Here is a 6,000-nt window from a genome sequence, read left to right on the forward strand (position 1 = left end):
ATTGGATTGAAAAAAAAAGGATTTGTGCTTATGGATTGAGATACATTTGATATATTTTTATTTTTTTAGTAGGTTTTTTAGAAATTAGGGATTTTAGAAATCAGGGTTTGTAACATGTTTATGCAAGAAATCATGAATTGAAACATGAAAATTAAGATTAAAATGAAAAATATGAAGAAAAAACGAATTTACCTCCTCCCCACCATTCTGGCGTTTGAACGCCCAAACGCTGCATGTTTTGGGCGTTCAACGCCCAAATGCTGCTTCTCCTGGGCGTTCAACACCCAGCTGTTGCTTCTTTCTGGCGTTGAACGCCAGGAACTCCTTTGTCACTGGGCATTTTTCTGAACGCCCAGGACGCTGTAAATCTGGCGTTAAATGCCCAGAAGGAGCTTCTTTCTGGCGTTTAACGCCCAGATGGCTATCCTTACTGGCGTTCTAATGCCCAGTGGATGCTTATTTTGGGCATTGAACGCCCAAAACAGACTTTTACTAGCGTTTTCTTGCCAGTGAGCTCTTTTTCTCTGTTTTGTGTGAAGAATCCTTCTGTAATCCTGTAAACTTATACAATTGACTCTTTACCTTAGTATCAATGAACTTTATATAAACAAATAAAATCAAGAATAGGGCAAAATGCTTAGAGGAAGTGATGCCCCATGGCTGGGTTGCCTCCCAGCAAGCGCTTCTTTATTGTCTTTAGCTGGACTTTGCTGAGTTTTTAATCTAGCCTCAGCCTTGAGCACTCTTACTCAACATTGCCTCCAAGATAGTGCTTGATTCTCTGTCCATTAACAATGAAATTCTTATCAGAATCAATATCTTGAAGCTCCACATAATCATATGGCGATACACTTGTAATCACATATGGTCCTCTCCACCGGGACTTCAGTTTCCCAGGGAATAGCCTGAGCCTAGAGTTAAATAACAGAACTTTTTGTCCTGGTTCAAAGATTCCAGATGACAGCTTTCTGTCATGCCACCTTTTTTATTTCTCTTTGTAAAGCTTGGCATCTTCAAAAGCAGTGACTCTGAATTCCTCTAGCTCATTCAGCTGGAGCAATCTTTTTTCTCCAGCTAATTTGGCATCAAAGTTTAGGAATCTGGTTGCCCAGTAGGCTTTATGTTCCAGTTCCACGGGCAGGTGGCATGCCTTACCATACACAAGTTGGTATGGAGAGGTCCCTATAGGAGTCTTGAATGCTGTTCTATAAGCCCACAGAGCATCATCCAAGCTTCGTGCCCAATCCTTTCTACGGGTACTCACAGTTCGTTCCAGGATTCTTTTTAGTTCTCTGTTAGAAACTTCAGCTTGTCAATTTGTCTGCGGATGATATGGAGTTGCCACCTTATGGCGAATCCCATACCGGACCATGGCAGAGTAAAGCTGTTTGTTGCAGAAGTGAGTGCCCCCATCACTGATTAGTATCCTAGGGACACCATATCTACTGAATATATGTTTCTGGAGGAACTTTAGTACTATTTTAGTATCATTGGTGGGTGTGGCAATGGCCTCTACCCATTTTGATACATAGTCAACTGCCACCAGAATATAAGTGTTTGAGTATGATGGTGGAAAAGGCCCCATGAAATCAATTCCCCATACATCAAGCAACTCAATCTCCAAGATTCCTTGTTGAGGCATGGCATAACTATGAGGCAAATTACCAGCTCTCTGGCAACTGTCACAGTTACGTACAAACTCTTGGGAATCTCTATAGAGTGTAGGCCAGTAGAAACCACATTGGAGGACCTTGTGGCTGTTCGCTCACCTCCGAAATGGCCTCCATATTGTGATCCATGGCAATGCCATAGGATCCTCTGTGCTTCTTCTCTAGGCACACACCTACAGATTATTCTTTTTTCCACCATATCAGAGAAAATAGAGAGCATGCATCTCTGAAAGGTTGCAGGCGCATTACACAGCCCAAAAGGCATCCTTCTGTAAACAAATATTCCAGATGGACATGTGAATGCTGTTTTCTCTTGATCTTGGGGATCTACTGCAATTTGGTTGTAGCCTGAATAGCCATCCAAAAAGTAGTAGTAATTATGACCTGCTAGTCTTTCTAGCATCTGGTCTATGAATGGTAAAGGAAAATGATCCTTTCTGGTGGCTGTATTGAGCCTTCTGTAATCAATACACATGCGCTACCCTGTAACTGTTCTTGTAGGAACCAGTTCATTTTTTTCATTATGAATCACTGTCATGCCTCCCTTTTTAGGGACAACTTGAACAGTACTCACCCATGGGCTATCAGAAATAGGATAAATAATCCCAGCCTCCAGTAATTTAGTGACCTCTTTCTGCACCACTTCCTTCATGGATGGATTTAGCCGCCTCTGTGGTTGAACCACTGGCTTAGCATCATCCTCCAATACGATTTTGTGCATGTATCTAGCTGGGCTTATGCCCCTAAGGTCACTTATGGACCACCCAAGAGCTGCCTTGTGTGTCCTTAGCACTTGGATTAGTGCTTCCTCTTCCTGTGGATTTAAAGCAGAGCTTATGATCACTGGAAAAGTATCACTTTCTCCCAGAAATGCATATTTCAGGGATGGTGGTAATGGTTTGAGCTTGGGTTTAGGAGGTTTTTCCTCTCCCTGAGGAAATTTCAGAGGCTTTCTCAATTCCTCTGAATCCTCTAGATCAGGTGGAACATCTTTAAAGATGTCTTCCAGCTCTGATTCGAGACTCTCAGCCATGTTGATCTCCTCCACCAGAGAGTCAATAAGATTAACTTTCATGCAGTCCCATTTCTAAGCCCAATGAATCCCCATTTCTGATCTTACCCATTCTCTTTAATTTCTGCATTTTACTTTCATGAGCATCTTCCCCATTCCCATTTACAATTCGCAATTTACTTTCCGTCATTTACTTTCATCTCTTTACTTCCAGCATTTACATTTTCTGCTATTTACTTTCCCGCCATTTAATTTCCTACAACTCTCAAACCAAATTCTGCTTCGCTCAAGTAGAACATTCCTCTAATTAAAGTTGCTTGACCAATCAATCCCTGTGGGATTCGACCTCACTCTATTGTGAGTTTTTACTTGACGATAATTCGGTATACTTGCCGAAGGAAAATTGTTGAGAGACAAGTTTCCGTGCTATCAGTATTCCAAGTAGGATCTGGGATGGAATGACTGTGACGAGCTTTTAACTTGCGAGTGTTGGGCGTAGTGACAGACACAAAAGGATCAATGGATCCTATTCCAACATGAGTGAGAACCGACAGATGATTAGCCGTGCGGTAACAGTGCATTTGGACCATTTTCACTGAGAGGACGGATGGTAGCCATTGACAACGGTGATCCACCAACATACAGCTTGCCATGGAAGGAGCCTCGCGTGCATGAAGAAAAAGACAGTAGGAAAGCAGAGATTCAGAAGACAGAACATCTCCAAAACCTCAACCTGTTCTCAATTACTGCATAACAAGTATTATTTATTTTATGTTATTTACTCTTTATTAACCCAACCATTTTTATTACTAATTTCCTGACTAAGTTACAAGATAACCATAGCTTGCTTCAAGCCGACAATCTCCGTGGGATTGACCCTTACTCACGTAAGGTATTACTTGGATGACCCAGTGCACTTGCTGGTTAGTGGTACGAGTTGTGAAAAGTGTGATTTACAATTTCGTGCACCAAGTTTTTGGCGCCGTTGCCGGGGATTGTTCGAGTTTGGACAACTGACGGTTTATTTTGTTGCTTAGATTAGGAAAAATTTTTCTTTTTGGTTTAGAGTCTTTCGTTTGAGTTTAGTTTTATATTTTAAGTTTGGTTTCAATTGCATAAGTTTATGTTTTCTTTCAATTTTTTTCGAATTATTAGTGCTCAGAGTATAAAAATTTTTAAGTTTGGTGTCCTTTGTGTTTCTGTTTTCTTAAAAATTTTTCAAAAGTTGCTCTCAGTGTTCATTTTGATATTCAAAGTTTTCCTGTTTGTTTTCTTTGTTTTGATAAAAAAATTCTAAATTTGGTGTCATTTCATTATTTTTCTCTTTCCTCATTAAATTCAAAATCCCTTTCAAAAATCATATCCAAAGAGTACTAATCAGTGATGGGAGCACCCATTTCTGCAATAAACAATTTTACTTTGCTATGGTTCGATATGGAATTAGCCACAAAGTAGCAACTCTGTATCATCCACAGACAAATGGGCAAGCTGAAGTCTCTAACAGAGAACTAAAGAGAATCTTGGAACGGACTGTAATTGCCCATAGAAAGGATTGGGCAAAGAGCTTGGATGATGCTCTGTGGCATACAGAACAGCATTCAAGACTCCTATAGGAACCTTTCCATACAGTAAAGGTCCAGCTAAAGACAATAAAGAAGCGCTTGTTGGGAGGCAACCCAGCCATTAGCAAGTTATTTGTTTTAATTAATACTTGTAGAAGTTTGATATACATTTTTCTTCAAAGGTTAATCACCAAAACTGAAGGAATTGACAGAGTTACAGAAGGATTCAGTGCAAAAAGCAGAGAAAAGGAGCTTGCTGACAAGAAAATGCCAGTAAAGGGCATTTTGGGCGTTAAACGCCAGAATGGGTACCATTCTGGGTGTTTAACGCCAGTATTGCAGCATCCTGGGCGTTCAGCAAAACGCCCAGTGATAAAGGGGTTTTTGGTGTTTAACGCCAGCCAGTGTACCTAGCTGGGCGATAAACGCCCATAATGGCCAATAATTGGGCGTTAAACGCCAGAATGGATAGACGTTTAACGCCAGAAAGGCAGGGGGAGGAGATTTTGTTTCCAACTTCAAATTTTTTCAAATTTTCATGTTTTGATTCATACTTTTCTACATAAACATGTTTCAAACTTTCATCATTCACCCTCAATTTTAAAAAATTCAAACATTTTCTAAATCTCTTTTCAATTTTCTTCCAAATCCTTCCCAAATCTTCTTCAAAAACTCAATTATCTTCTCAATTTCTTTCCAAATCTTTTTCAACTCGTCATATCATCTCTTAATTCTTAGATGCATAACCAAATTTTTAGATTTAACATCTTTATATCTTTTTGAATTACAGATCTCATCTTTTTCATATCATTATTTTATTTTCTTCCATCAATCATATCTCTATGTCATATCTCTTTCAAATTTTTTGAATCCCTCCCCTCCTCCTATAAATATACATTCGGCCATCCCCTCCTCTCCACCATTTGAATTTGCCTCTTCTCCTCTCTCTCCCCTTTCCTTTCTTTTGCTTGAGGGCAAGCAAACCTCTAAGTTTCGTGTTTTTTTTCGTGATCACTGAGCTAAGACTCATCAAGATCATGGCACCTAAGGAAAAACAAACCAAATCAAGAGGCAATAAAGAGAATACTCCAAAGAGTCTTTGGAATCAAGAGAGGTTCCTAACCAAAGAACATGCAGACCATTACCACAAAATAATAGGTCTGAGGTCAGTGATCCCAGAAGTTAAATTCAATCTGAAAGAAGATGAATATTCGGAGATCCAAGAGCAAATTTGAAACAGAGGATGGGAAATTCTAGCTAATCCTGAAACAAAGGTTGGAAGAAACATGGTTCAGAAATTCTACTCGAATCTGTGGCTAACAGATAAGCAGAGAATAACTGGAACCGCCTTTCATACCTACCGAACCATGGTCAGAGGGAGGCTTATTTACTTCCATCTGGACAAAATAAGAGAGGTCTTCAAATTGCCTCAACTACAAGATGACCCAGAATCCTTTAATAGGAGAATGGTGAGAGTAGATAAGCGATTGGACCAAGTTCTAGAGGATATATGCCTCCCTGGAACTAAGTGGATAACCAACTCAAAAGGTGTCCCAAACCAACTCAAGCGGGGAGATCTCAAACCAGTTGCAAGAGGCTGGTTGGACTTCATTGGGCATTCTATATTGCCCACTAGCAACTGCTCTAAGGTCACTGTCAAAAGAGCAGTGATGATTCATTGTATTATGCTTGGAAAAGAAGTGGAGATTCATCATCTGATTTCTTGTGAGATTTACACAATTGCAAACAAGAACTC

This window comes from Arachis ipaensis, chromosome B06 (assembly GCF_000816755.2).
Source record: "Arachis ipaensis cultivar K30076 chromosome B06, Araip1.1, whole genome shotgun sequence".
In the NCBI taxonomy this organism is placed as follows: domain Eukaryota; kingdom Viridiplantae; phylum Streptophyta; class Magnoliopsida; order Fabales; family Fabaceae; genus Arachis; species Arachis ipaensis.